The following is a 16,413-nucleotide window of genomic DNA, read 5'->3' as shown; positions in this document are numbered from 1 at the left end:
TAAATCAAAATATTCCATACATCCGGGTTCGGATAAGATGTACAAGGATGTGAAGGAGTTCTACTGGTGGCCGGGTATGAAAAAGGATATAGCCACATACGTCGGCAAGTGTACGACGTGTGCGAGGGTTAAGGCGGAGCACCAGAAACCTTCGGGAATGTTACAACAACCGGAAATTCCCGAATGGAAGTGGGAGCAGATCACGATGGATTTTGTGACACATCTCCCCAAGACGTCCCGAGGACATGATGCAATTTGGGTAGTCGTGGATCGATTAACCAAATCGGCACATTTTATTCCGATTAGAAATAATTATAACACTGAGAGACTTGCGCAGATTTATATAAATGAAATTGTGTCTCGTCATGGTATACCCATCTCGATCATCTCCGATCGGGATAGCCATTTCACCTCCAAACTTTGGCAAGCTGTGCAAGAAGCGCTGGGAACGCGTATTGATCTAAGCACAGCTTACCACCCTCAGACCGACGGTCAGTCTGAGAGGACCATCCAAACCCTGGAGGATTTGCTTCGTGCATGCGTACTGGATTTTAAAGGAAATTGGGATCAACATCTCCCACTCGTTGAATTTTCCTATAATAACAGTTATCATAGCAGTATAAAGGCAGCGCCTTACGAAGCATTGTATGGTCGGAAATGCCGATCACCACTCTGCTGGACTGAAGTGGGCGGCACACAGGTTATTAGATCAGATCTGGTCCAGGAAACGACCAGCAAAATCCTTGAAATTAAAAACAATCTGAAGGCCGCACGGGATCGGCAGAAGAGTTATGCCGATACCCGTAGAAAACCGTTATCATTTGAGAAAGGTGATAAGGTGTATTTGAAAGTATCACCGTGGAAAGGTGTGGTTAGATTTGGCAAGGCGGGGAAATTAGCCCCTAGATACATTGGACCGTTCGACATTATTGCAAAAATCGGTCCCGTAGCATACCGATTAGAACTGCCTGATGAACTGAGTGCAGTTCACAATGTGTTTCACGTGTCGAGCTTTAAAAGGTGTCTGTCGGATGAGACATCGGTGTTACCTTTAGAGGGTGTCCAAATAAATGATAAGCTCAACATTGTAGAGGAGCCCATAGAAATAGTAGACGGGAAAATCAAGCAACTTAGACACAATAAGATCTCGTTGGTCAAAGTTAGATGGAACTCGCAACGAGGCCCAGAATATACTTGGGAACGAAAGGACGAATTTCGGAAGAAATACCCCCACCTATTTCCTCAAAAGGAAGTAGTTGACGCGTAAAATTTCGAGGACGAAATTTTTATAACGGGGGGAGAATGTAACGATTCCGGCAAATTCAGGTATACCCTAGCCGGAATATACTATTTACGTGTTATTCAATACTGAATATATGAATTATAATGTGTTTATACGAGTATATAAGATTCACAGTACGAATTATACTCGAATGAACAGTTAGTCGTATTAGAATTACGATTAACCGATGAACGGTTATTGAAACCCGAACGAATCGGGGATTACGTCATAGATGAAATATATGATGTTTAGTAAGGTTTACGAAGTATTAAGGCTTCGGGATAAGTGAATTATAGCACAGAAAAAGGATTTCGATTTATTAGTACGTCGGTACGATAACCGAAACCTTTAACATCAAACCAAGCAAGAGACGATCGATCAAGCCGAAAAAGACGCACAATTACCGACAATACGATGTGTTAAGTCATTAAATGTCATGGGTTAAGTTTTTAAAGTTTTTAAATCAGTTTTATATAAATTTAAATTTTAAGCCGAAAAACGACTGTTTTGGACTCGTTTTGAGCGGAATTAAACGTTTAACCGAAAAACGAACTGAACCAGATTATCCACAACATTATCCAGATTTCGTAATCTGAATGTGTGGCCATGGTTGGAGTTGTGGGCCCCCCTCCCCACCTTACTATGGACCGATCGGTCCATAGTCTCTCACATACACATTCCATTTTCTTTTTTCAACATCCCAACCCCAACTTTCTCTCATCAATCTTCAACAATCATCCAAAGATCCAAGTTTTTAAGCAAGAAAACGAGGTATAGACCGAGTTATAATCGTGTTATTCTTCTTTTCTTGATTCATTTACAAGGAAATGAGGTTTCAAATGAAAAATGGGTGAAAACCCGAGATGAAACCGATTCTTGGAGGATCAAGTGATGTATACAAGTTATACAAAGGATCTTGGTCCGAGAAAGTAGTTAAAAGAGTCGAAAACGAATTTTTACGGTCAAAATCTTTGTTTTGATGTTTTAATCGAAACCATGAAAGAAATGGCTTGATTGTGGGTATAACTTGCTTGGTGTGGTGTTGTTGTGCTTGTAAGTGTTGTATCTAGTGGCTAGCAAAGGCTAGAAACCAAGATCTTTGCGATCTAACGCTAGAAAACACAAGATAGTTCGGTTTTCGTGTGATTTAGATAATTTGGACAGATTGTGATAGACTTAGAGTTGGGTCACGAAATTTCACAGAGATGATCTACACATGAAAATATGTGATCTGTGAATTTTTGGTAATTTTTGGATAAAGGATGAATATTTGGTGAATTTAATGCTCGGTTTTGGCCAAAAATGGTGAAAAATAGCTAAACATCATGGAAAATTCTGGAAAATTTAAGATAAGCTTTTTATAACATATAAAAGTCACACACAAAATTTCAGGTTCATTGGAGAAGTCTAAGTAGGCTTTTCGGTAAAACGAGTTCTAGGGATTTCTAGCTCGGTTTTGGTAAAAATGGCATGAAAAATGAGTTTTTGGTTCTGGAAAAATTACAGGGAACTATGTGGGTGACAGGGGTCATCCCAGAAAAATTTGGGATTTTTCGAAGGTCGTTTGGTATTTTCGACATATTTGGTGTTTAAATGACGTTTAAAAATGGTTAAATAAATCTTAGATATAAAAATTAATTCTGGAAAAATTTTATAAAATTCCTTACTGTCAAAATATGGTTTGTACAAAATCTCAAGGTCCAAGACTAAACGGATATTTATTTGTGCTAATTGGAACTTAAAAAAAACTTTTAAAGCTTAAAACGAGTAAACCGGCGAAGTCCGCCTAAGCGAACTGACTGGTGCATAAAAACCTTAAAAATGGACTATTTTCATGAAACTAAGTTAATCAAGTAAAAATAAATCATCCGAAAATAATTCGGATGATTTGGGTAATTTTACCCGACTTAACCGTTTCCGGTGTATTAAAGGCGGAAACGGGCCCTGCGGCCAAACGGGGAGTCTAACCGAGCTCTAATTTCACCACTTTAATGAAAATATCAATAATAACTATTTTCGGGTCGTGTGTGGTCAAACTTATTTTTGTAAACATAAAGACGGATAACCGTGCTAGGCACGCAAAACGAGAAAACAAACTAACGGTAGTTTTGACTAAGAACTCTAGGTGATATCACAATCTAAGTCCTGAAAAGTATTTCGGGGTTAACATTGTCCCCGGATCGTGTACGGTACTGGGTTAACAGTGTCCCCAGACGTACCGGTTAACACGAATTTAAGTTATATTGATAGAAATTGTGTAGTAACGATTTGGGGATCGTATTACAGATCTGTACCAGTAGCCGTGCACCGTAGTACATCTTGCTCACAAGAAGGTGAGTTTTCACGAGCCCCTTTTTACTGAACTGTTTTAAATATTTTCCCGGGGCGGAAAGCATGTTTTTATCAAAGTGTTTAAGTACATGTTAATCGCATGGAAACGAATGTATTTATATAATGTTTATTGTACGGAAATCGTACGGTAATGTATTAAGATGGTAATTAACTAAGTTGCTAATATTGTAAGGCCCGAAACAGTGTTCTGGGGTAACCGAGTTCCCAGAGGTTATTAAATGTGTTTCTGGGGTAACAGAGTTCCCAGAGGTTATTAAATGTGTTTCTGGGGTAACGGAGTTCCCAGGGGTTATTGGAAGTATTCTGGGGTAACAGAGTTCCCGGAGGTTAATCGATATGTTTTGGGGTTAATAGAGTTTTCACTTGTGAACTCAGTATAATTACATCACTTACTTATGATTTTTATAATGATTTGTCATGGTTTATTTAAATTTGTGAAACTCACCAACTATTCGTAGTTGACCCGTTTTCTTTACATGCTTTCTAGGTACACTCAAATCGGAATGAGTGATATGTGTTCGATGCTGTGTGCTATTTTGTGGAAGTCTAGAGATCTATATTTTGCATTAAATATGATAATGTACTATCGGTAACACTTATGTGATAACGCTTAGATGGTTATGAAACTCAGAACAATGTAATATGTTTAAATTAATGTAGTGGTGTTTTCTTTATAAACAATGCTGTTGATATCAGATGTGTCTGTTGCATCCCGTGTACGTTTCCGCTGCGGTTACGGGGTGTTACAGGTATCCCAACAGAACTTACTCTTCTTCATTCTTCTTCTCAGAACAACCATAAATGGGAGCGCTCTTTCTGCTATTTTGGAGAGGAAACCATTGAGAGCCACCAGCCTCCCGTTTAGCCTTTGCACTTCTTTGATATTTCTCGGGGACTCTATCTGGATCAAGGCTTCAATCTTTTCCGGATTCGCTTTGAATCCTTCCTTAGTTACCAAAACTCCCAAGAACTTTCCTTCCTCGACCCCGAATGAGCACTTGTCCGGGTTGAGTTTCATGTTAGCTCCCCTGAGGGTGCTGAAAGTTTCTCTTATGTCGTTTAACATCCTGTCTTCGTCTGTGCTTTTGATAACCAGGTCATCTGCATTGAGTAGATAAAGCATTGGTACGTTTCCCCCGCATTCTTCAATCCATAAGACATTTTGGTATAGCAAAAGGTCCCCTTGTTGGTGTAAAACGCCATTTTCTCCTCATCCTTGGGGTTCATTTAGATTTGATGGTGTCCCTTATACGCATCCAGGAAATACCAAAGAGGGTAGCGAGCGAGGGATCCTATCTTCTTTTTGACTTCTGGAAGGGGGTATGAGTCTTTCGGGCAAGTCTTATTCAAGTCCTTGAAATCAATACACATACGCCAACTGTTATCTGACTTTGCCATAATAACCGGGTTCGATATCCATTGCAGATATTTAACTTCTCTAACGATCCCCACCTGCAGTAGCTTGTTCGTGTTTCTTCTCGTACTGCCAAAATTTTCTGGGGCCCAGGCTCTTTTTCTTCTGTTTGACCGGTTCCATCCAATGGAATTCGTCCAGGCTGTGTTGTACCAAATTTCGTGGGACCCCAGTCATATCCTCTTGTTTCCATGCAAACACGTCGGTGTTTCGAAGAAGCATTTCCTTTAGCCCTGCCTTCCCCTTATCGGATAGCTGGGACCCAATTCTTACTGTCTGGCCCGGGTGTTCTCCGTTGAGGTCCCACTCCTCTACCCCTTTCTTTATCTTAACCCCTTTGCTGATGCTGGCTATTATCTCAGTGGACCATCGGATAGTAGCTATTCCCCTATGAGTAGGGAATCTCATGTACCCGTGTACCGTAGATGGGACTGCTCGGAGTGCATTCACCCAGGGTCTGCCCAAAATGATGTTATATTTCGAGGGGGCCTGAACTACGGAGAAACGCAGGTAAACCGTCCGGGTTTTATCCCCGTCTCTGAGGGTGAACGGGAGGGTAAGAGAACCCAAGGGTTCTACCACCTCCCCCCGAGAACCCCATCAATGGACATATGTGTTCCTCGATCCTGCTTCGGATCTCTCTTTGTAACCTCACGAAACAGTGTTCATACATTACTTCTACCCCACTACCTCCGTCTATGTGGACCCGAACTACCCGATGTCCTGCCACACTCGCGGATATGTTCATTGGCTTCTTCTTCCGTTATGCCCGGGAAAGATACATTTGACTTCATCCATGCGGTGCTTGTGACGTAAGAATTCATTCTCCCCACCTTCAGGGCTCTTATCGGATCATCCTCATCGTTGTCTCTTCTTCGTATCATGTCCACAAAGTGCTTATCCTCGTCTTCATCTTCGATTTTTGACGGGGATTCCCTAGCTGGAAGAGGTAGCTGCCCGGACTTCAGGGTCGCTTCCCACAACTTCTTTAGCTGAACGCAGTTATCTGTGGTGTGACCGTGACTCTTATGATAATTACAGTACCCCTGTGGGTTGGGTTTGTATGCTTGTTTGAAAAGACTAGGTGCCCTGGCTGGATACTTGGCTTTATCGGCCACCAGAACGTCTTCCCCTCCTAGTGAAGGTTTTTCTCCGTAAGGGGGTCTGAACCGCCCCCCTTCTGGGCGCACAGGGTCGGGGAATTGTGGCGGGTGATACGTTGTTGAGTGCATGTATCCGGTATGAGCTCCGGAAGGACGGTAGGGCGTGAAGCGGGCTCTGTCGAACGGCGCCCGAATCTTCCTGGGACAAGAACCTCCCACGTTTTTTCCTCCAGGGGGTTTCGGGGTTATCTTTTTTGTTTCCCATTCCGGGAGTTTGGATCCTGTGTCCTTTCCTCTAACGAAAGCTCTGACAAAAATCAATTGGTCGAAGGTGGATGGGAAGTCTTCTCCTAGTTTTTTTGTCAACTGGGAAAATCTTACCCCGTTAATGAAACCGTTGACCTTCATAACCTCCAGGACTCCTTTGATGTTCATGCTCTTGACTACATATATGTCCATGAATTGTTCCACTTTCTCTTCATCTCTTCTTCTGATATGTAGAAGCTCGTTAGGTTTCTTCATGCCCTTTCTCTGCTGGCTGAAGTTTCTCAGGAACTTCCCTCTTAGTTCTTTATAGTTGTTTATGCTACCTGGCTCGAAGCTGTCAAACCAGATCCGGGCTCCCCCCGTCAAAATTTGGGGGAACATCAGGCACCAGGCTGGCATGGACCACCCACTGACCATTCCCGTGCCTCGAATGGTGTGGAGGTCATCCTCTGGGTCTTGGGTTACATCATACTTGTCCACGGTGGAGGGGTAACGAAGTTTTGGTGTTTAAAGTAATCCATGTAATGTTATTTTTCTTAACATATTTTAATTCTTGCAGGCTTTTTTTGGGGAAAAGCTTATAAAGCTGAGTCAAGAGTGTTGATCAGTTCTTCATGTAAGTAATAGAAAACATGATAAATATTAAACCTATAAACCTGTTACAGAAGAGAGAGTACTAACCGTAGCAGGGTATGATGTAGTCGACATATTTGTCATCTTGATCGAGTTTCCCTTTAGGATGTATAGTTAAGGATGATGTTAGGGTTCTTGAGAGGAACCCGGTTTTAGGAGAGAGAAGGCACACAAAATTATTATGTGTGTGTGATTAGGTTATGATGTTAATATATATCTCTCTTTATATACCCTCAAGGGGAAACCCTTTATTAGTTAATTATAGGTAATATGGTCCATCAACAATTACCAAACTAATACATAATAAGGTATAATTACTATTTTGATATATTATAATATAATTGATTATAGTGGCCATATATAAATATATTATTATATATTATTCTTACATTCTCCCACTTGGCCGAGTAATAATTTATTATGAGTATTAGATAAGCCTGATTAGGAGTTAACACTCATTTTAGCTTTAAACTTAAACTGGAGCAGAGACATACAGTCATTAAATTGAACATCAGCTCAAGACCCCCATTAATCATACTGCAGCCGTTATTTAAAACCTAAGTAGTTATGATCAAAATTTTCAAGTAAGCCCTTCAAACGTTTGATTTGTATAATAAATCGTCTATATGTCATTATGCATGCTAAAAACATATTAAGAGACGTACAAAATCAAAACTGAGAAAAAAATTAATAGTTAGTCATTCATAGTACGATATGCAATTATAAATTATCAATAGTAATCCTGTCTTAAATAATAAGCGCTTTCATAAGACTTATAGGTAATAGACGTTTAGTTATAAGATCCTTAAGCATATCATGAATGTATTCGATATGAAAATTTAGATTCTTGAATTCGTTCATAAACGAATAATTAATTTCATATCAAAATTTAATGCAACACCTCTCAAACTGTTACTGTTTGAGAAAATATGGTAGCAGACTTTATCACAATTAGTCTTCAATATATAATTTACCTGAAGTTTAATAAAACTTATGAGTCCACTAATAAATATTTAACAACATTTATCGACAACAACGTTATAATTAATCAATATATTATGTTGTTATGACTTAGGTTGTTGTTATCAGTTCATTATGACTCATCCATAAGATAAATTTATATACTGACATAAGAATATATCCTGAAAATTACATTTTCTTATCTCTGAATATGACAAAGTTTAGAGTGCGTAATCTAACGGTTTGAATTCTCACTTCTTCTTTTAAATTATAGTCTTTCGTTTCCTTTAAAGATATCTTAGTACTCTTTTAGATGCTTCACATTAATCTAAACATATCTAATGTGTTGCAATTTTTAGTAATATCTAGTATAGACTTGACTTATATAAGGCTTCTACTTAATGAAGCATAAGGAAATAATCTATGTGTTCCTATTATCTTCTAAATTAGAGCAGTGTTGTTTGTTACATGTGTAAGGAATATCTCTGAGATCTATAATACCAAAGTGTGTGAACAATGCTTTGACTTATGTAACATATACTTTTAAGAAGAATGTCATCTATATAAGGGCAAGTTTGTTTTTAGTTGCTCCCACTCATTTTAAGGTAGGTACATTAATCCACTTGGTTTTTGATGAAAATAATTTTATAAAGATTTCATCACATTTTGATGTTTGCATTAACCCATATATGAATTTTATTGACTTACAGACTAAAAGTTCTTTGACCTTCAATTTATAACTTTTAGGTTGTTTTATGAACAAATAAGTATGTTAGCCGATTGTTAGGGAAAGTTATTTTATTGTTCATCTAATGTAGCTCTTAACTATTATAAGCTACTAGAACAATATTGATCATTAAATAAATATTTTGTAATGCAGGTAAGAAGATTCTTTGATAATTGGTTTATCCTTGAATATAACCTTTAACAATCAATCGTGCTTCTTAATGTCTTAACTTTTTTTTATTGGGATTTAGTTTAGTTATGAACATTGTTAGGTGATTCAACCAAATCTTAAATGTTATTCTGACTTATGGAGTCAGTTTTGCTAATAATAGCTTTATTCAATTCAAAAGATTGATTGATTTAATGGTTTAATTAGAAGGGGTAGGATCATTAAACTTTCCAACATCCATTTCAAATTTAGTTAGGGAGGTTACATAATCATCAATGTCAGTAGGTTTTATAACCTAGATGGCCTCCTAAGTTGATTATTGGGTAATTTTAAAAGTCTTAGTTTCATGGATTAGCTCTTAGTTAGGTTGCTATCATTTTTAGGATTCTAAGTGTGTAAGAGTTTGTGTAGTATGGTGTACAAGAGGTGTAACTGGAGTTAAATTTGGATTAAAATTTAATGACTCTTTCCCCCCGCCTCTTGTACTTTTAACAAGTCATTATAAGGACTTTTACTACTCCCACTGACCTTAGAAGCCTTTAGGAAATTAGTATGCTTAGAGTCAATATTTAAAGACCAATAGATTCTAACAGAGAAACAAGTTAATAATATAAGTTGTTGCAGTTTCTCCTGGTGAGGATTATTTAAGTAAGAAATCGGAGTATGCCCATATTTAAGAAATAATGAACCTTTTGTAAGAGTAGTAATAAATTCTAAAGAGATAAGTTTTGGTTAAATAGTGTTGTGATGGAGCAGTGTCTTGTACAAGAGGTGTAATTGAGATAATATCAAGTTTTCACCCCTCGCATCTTGCAAATCTTCTATGTTATAATTGAGACACTTAAGGCTCCCACTGATCTTTAATATCTCTAGGAAAAATATATGAGAAGTTTCAATGATGTACGTGACGTGGGAATTTGTCATATATATGTTAGACTTGATTTTATTTCATTAACTTCTAGATGTCATAATAGACTTAGGGACATATTTTGAAGAAATCATAATATGTATATATGGATGGATCTCCTTAAGACCATGGACCATAGAAGACAGATTAGATACAAGTAGATAGTCTTTTAAATGATAAAAGAATTATGTCTGAATATTCCGTTTAAATAAGTTCCACGGATGTTAGTGAATATAACTTATGGTGGACCCATACTTATTCCTTAATCCAAGTAATGTTTAAGGCATCTAACACATGATTAAAATCACTAAGAATGAGATTAAATGAAAAATCACCCTCACCAACCATGTCATGATTTCTTATGAAATTTGGTTTTAATGGATGAATTTTATAAGTCTCATTTGTCTTTTGTTAAATTCTCATATTCATGATAACAAAAGTTGTGAAAGTATGTAGTATCATATAATTCTATTTATAAATGTTTCAATCCAGATATTGATAACAAATAATTTGAGAGTTTAAGGTAAGAGTGACTTTATGTTGGCTATGCAAACCTCAAAACTGTCATAATGTAGCTTAAGTATTGATATTAAATTCTAATTAATCTCCAGAATATTTAAGGTATCATAAAACTTAATTAGAAGACACCTTTTCATGGTTCTAATAACCTTAACATTTAAATTTGTTATTAACACCCATGTTAGTTATTTGTTGATTTCAGGTAAACATATAGAATTAGACTTAACCAATCATGTGTTAATGGGAATATTAGGATTAACATACTTAATTATCATTAATATTATAAAACTATCAATTTTAGCCGGTAGTTCTTTTTAATTATGGATAGTCTTGTTGCTTATGCCTAATCTAGTGGCACATTTTTGCAATGAGACTTCTCCATAGAGTACTTAAAGCTGGAAGTAATACTTGTATTTTTGTCTATGAACCTTAGAATTATCCTCTTTTAGGTTTTAGTGGTGTGAGTTGAATAACATTTTATTTCCAATACCAGACATTTCTTTTCTTGTACATATGTTGCTGATCAACACACTCATTTTCATTTGGTACTTCTGAGTGATATAGTTGATTCTTAAGCACCAAGTTGTACTATTGAAAATTTTAGTATGTAATGTACTATAAAATTGGACTTATTTTCATGTATGAACCCTTAATTTTATGGGTCATGGAATTGTACATTATGATATATTCAGGGATACCATTTAACATTATAGTTAGAATTTAGAAGGAATGCATGCATCTTATGAGTTATTTTGATTAATCTTAGGAAAAACTAAATCAAGAACAACTCTAGTGATAACATTTATTTAAGTAAGTTCTTGATTATCATTATCATAAGAGACATTATGATTGACTCATCCCATTTGTTATGCTCTAGTTTTTAATAGAATGATTGTTATTAGATAGAGCAGTAGGATAGTCGTATCATGTCTTAAGAGATAATTAAGACTGAGAAGAGCAAAATATAACTGAAACTCTTTATGATGTAAAACTTATATTATGTTTTAATATTAGAGTGGATGTTTTGGATGAAATAGTTATTTACAGAAGAAAATTATAGTGAGTAATGATATGTGATATTAAAGTAAGATAGATTAAAGTTTATGATCATTAGATTAATGAAGGATCATTAATGTTAAGATCATTATATTTTATTGAAGATGTGATATGCCTATTATAAACATCAAACTAATAGACTATAATAAAAAGTTCTACTTAAACAAGAAAATAAATCATCTTTGGACATAATTAAATTTTATTTAAGTATGTGTGCAAAACAATTGTAACACATCACCTTTGGGCAGACGTTAGACATTTATTTTAATTATGCACATGCTAGATTTGATGGATAAAAATGTAACACATCACCTTTGGGCAGAAGTGATACATTTATATCATATTAGGTAAAAACTAACAAAAGCTTTCGGTTAGACTTGAATGATATGGTAAATGTAACTCAACACCTTTGGGCAGAAGTGATACTTCAAAAGTTCATTCAAGTTAAGCCTTTATGTTTTGTAAAATTTTATAAGATTTAGCTGGTTACAAAACATTTAATTAGGAACAATTTACGGGAAAATTAGAGTTCTCAGAAAATTAGTTATCGGGAATAGTTGGAGTTTCCAGAAACAATAGTTTTCAGAATTTAGTTTCCGTAAACAATTTAGAAAATCCTGAAATTTTATAACCCCAAAATATAATAATAAACTATTTTTTTTAAAACCTGATAGGATTTGCTTTAAAATTTTAATTGATATTATTAGATCTGATTTCAAAATTTAAAGTGCAAACGTATCTTCTACTAATTTTTGAAATAATAGATAAATCAATTAATTTATTCAAACATGGAGACAAAGTTACACAATTTTAGGAAACATAATTATCTAAATATTTTCATCAAAACTTGTAAATTTATCAAAATTAGGATGATCTCATGAAAAATTCAAGAACCTTAATGAACTATTCATGATTTAACTATCAAGATTTATTTGGAATTGAAACCTTTAAACATGATATTAACAAATTTTGAAATCATTATTATGGTTATTAAAAATGATTTTTAATATGTCTAAATAGGTTTGAAGTACAATCTCATCTCCTATAAGCCTTAGAAATAATTTCTTGTTGCTTAAATAAAGTTTTTGGTTTGAAATAGTATTCGATGTGGTTAAAAAAAATAATAAATAACATCAACGTCTAACTTTTACATCTTGAAACACATTGTTTCCAGCAAAACTTTAGAAATAAAAGATAATGATTAATGATAATATAGAAGGTAAAAGAGGGAAACCTAAATTAGCAATTTTAAATCAATAAAACCGAATACTAAATAATGTTTATCAAGGTTTTTTTTTAATCCATGTCTTCCTATTTAAATTTCAGATTTAGGGAATACACAAAGAACCGATTAAACAACATCACTCTAATGCCACACGTTGATCAGTTCTTCATGTAAGTAATAGAAAATATGATAAATATTAAACCTATAAACCTGTTACAGCAGAGAGAGTAGTAACCGCAGTAGGGTATGATGTAGTCGACATATTTGTCATCTTGATTGAGTTCCCCTTTAGGATGTATAGTTAAGGATGGTGTTAGGGTTCCTGAGAGGAACCCGGTTTTAGGAGAGAGGAGCAAAACAAAATTATTATGTGTATGTGATTAGGTTATGATGTTAATATTTATCTCCCTTTATATACACCCAAGGGGAAACCTTTTATTAGTTAATTATAGGTAATATGGTCCATCAACAATTACCAAACTAATATATAATAAGATATAATTAATATTTTGATCTATTATAATATAAATGATTATAATGGCCTATATATTATATTATTCTTACAAAGAGAACCATGAAAAACAATTATATCTACACCGACTTTAAACTAGCGGTAGTTTGTGACGTGGACAAAAATATTTAGCACATATGAAGATTATAAGGTTCTTCAACTTTTAAATTTAGGGCTCTGTTTCCACGGGCACTTCTAATGTGATTTTAAGGTATGTCATCTTGTAATATGAAAATGAAAATTTTTGACATTGATTAATGATAAACTTTTAGTGTTACACCTCAACCTACGGTGGAATTGCCGGGGCGTGAACTGATTGTCACAGCTCTCAAGGTACTATCATACAATATTTAAATGACAATATCTATTAATTAAATTAAGTTTTCAAATAAATCAAATACAAACAAGCACATAATCCCTAATCATACAACAATGCAACTTATATCACAAATGATCTTGATTAATTATTTTTTAACTTAAATTTTTCACTAAGTCTTCACCAACCTGCATTAAATTTCTACGATAACCTGCTTATGCGTATAAAATAGAATTTTGTCAACAACACATGTTGAGTGAGTAAAACACCAGTTTAAGACACAACAACAATAATAATAATATATAATAAACAAAGAAAGATGCAAACTGTTCATGTGAGAACAAACATTTAAGCCATATCACATAAACAATCAATCAAACCATAAAGAAAGGGCTCAACCAATCCATATAAATGGACATTGGTTACCAAGCAAAAACTAAACCGTTGCCATAAAAATGGATATCGGTTGCCGAAGTAAGCAAATGGGTCCAAATAAAGCAAGTAGGCAAATAGCAAGTTAGGCATAAACCGATACACACAAGGATTAACAGTAGCGGTTTTGAATACAAGATAATAGTTAAATATATAAGATACGCACATGTCCCCAAAAAGGTTTAAAAATAAGTATAATAGGGGAGTTATTACTCACCTAAACATTTAAGCAAGAGATAAACGAGTGCGGTAAGAACGGTTGCAAACAAGAGTTACGCTATTCGAAAGTTATCGACGAGATATCCTAAGTAACAATAATTGTGGAATAAAATACGAATTGAATAATGAATCTAAACTAAATAGAGATTTGGGGCTCGATAATCGAGTTTACATAGCGAAAGTTAAATATTACATAACTTTCTTTAATACTTTAATACGTTGAATTATTACATTAATAATTAGTTTAATTAATAAAATACTTAAATAAATATTTGTAAAATTGTGGATAGATTATATAAAGAGATAGTTTTAAAAATATTTATTTTAAACTAAAATACATTTAGTATATTTATATATTAATAAAGAATCCAATAGTTAATACTTAATAATATTTATATAAGAATATGTTCTTTTTAATAAAACACTTGAAGTATATTTTAATACGTGACTTTACGTGATATGCATATATTAAGTTAAAACTCTTCTTTTTTTTTTATAAATAAACTAAAACATTTAACAAATTTTAATAACTAAAGTATATATATATATACATAAATATGGGTTTAATCCAAAGTTCGAAAACGTGACAAGTTAAAATGTCGGTTTTAACAAAATACGAATTATTTATGATTTTAATATTAATGACATAATTTAAATTATTAAATATAAATGGTTATATATGTTTTAATTAAATAAAAAAACAAAAACGTTTTTATGAAAATACAAATGAACTATAAGTTTTATAACATTTATAATATAATCTGTAAGACTCGGTCTGCCCAAGACACATATGGTATTGATGTGGCTAGTGTGTTACGATCCAAGTCGGGTCATACCCAATAACAAGCTAAACGAACACCATATATATTTGTTTAAATGATGTGATCACAGTGAATAAATATCAAAAACACATGGTGGGACCCACATGAGACCAGCCACTTTAGGCCTCACCAAACCAAATCACATGCAATTTGGTCTTGGTTATTACATCCATTAATGTAAACAACTCTTTTCTCTCACTTAATTCCTTCAAAGCTTTCATCTTTTGCAAGAACTCTTTCTTCTTTTCTCTCAATTTCGGCCAAAAGAGGACCAAGAAGTGAGGTTAAAATCAAGTTAAAATCCTAGCTATAAGGTGTTGGTTAGTGGCTTGATGGGTATGCAAGCTTGAGGCATTCGTTTTTGAAGGCTTCCATTCAAAGAGAATCATCTACCTTTATCTTTCTTACTTTTAAAAGGTAATAATAATAATAAGCATTCTATGGTAGAAATGCTAATTTGCATGCTCTTGATTTTGAGTTTTGGTATCATGCATGTCCATTTTTGGATCCGGGTTTGGGGTTTTATCTTAAAATTGATTTTAACATGAATAAATTAACAAGATTTAAAACTTTAATCCGCTGCGTTTTTACATATAATGGGTTATATGGACTTTGATAATCTTGTAAAAACCCAACATAATCTAATAAGTAAAAATAATGAATTAAGTTTATTAAAAATTATTACCAAAAAATAGGGGATGGGGGGTTCGAACTTGCGACCCCCAGCGGTTCAAAGTGTGTTAACAACACCACCCTAGCCAACTGGGCTAGGGTGTTAACTTGTTAACATGAAACCAAACTATTATAACCATACTATGACCCAACCAGAACCTTTAAGAACCCTAGATAAGTCAATCGCGAATTCTGTTGAATGTTTAATCCAATTGTGTTAGGGCTTTTTGTTATTGATCAAAGAAGAACAATGCAGTATAATTGATTACCTATTTTGGTGAAGAATTAATGGTGAACCACAAGTTAAACCCGACGGCGCTAGCACGATTAAAACTGGTACTTGTAGACAAATATATTACGATTGAACATAGGGGTTTGATCGGAGATGATTAGAGAATGGTTTCTGTCCAATTATGTCACACCCTCAAATTCCACTAACGGAGTTTTATCGTCAGAGGGTTTGAACTAACAGGATCGGAATCATTAGTTATATCAAACACCATAATTAAAGTTTTACAAACAACCAAGACATCAAGTCTTAAGTAAAGATGCGGAAGCGTAAACTGTAAAGTAAATAGTTGCGTCACACAGGACGGCTTAAGGCAACAGTTATCATGACAAAATTTAAAAGAGGTTTAAAGCATAAGAGTTCAGAGAATGCATGTCCTATACCGCTCGCCCGCCTCGGCTACCTGAGATAAACATACTAAAAGTGTCAACACAGGGTTGGTGAGTTCACGGCTTTAAGTAAATTAAGCGTTGCGTTTTAGCGTTACGAGATAGTGTTATGTCAATATATATCAATAGGTAGCTAACCTATCAAGCATGT

This window comes from Bidens hawaiensis, unplaced genomic scaffold (genome assembly GCF_021521415.1).
Source record: "Bidens hawaiensis isolate Kalapana, Puna unplaced genomic scaffold, B.hawaiensis_p1.1 tig00001093_1, whole genome shotgun sequence".
NCBI classification, from domain to species: domain Eukaryota; kingdom Viridiplantae; phylum Streptophyta; class Magnoliopsida; order Asterales; family Asteraceae; genus Bidens; species Bidens hawaiensis.
This window is presented reverse-complemented; position numbering follows the sequence as displayed.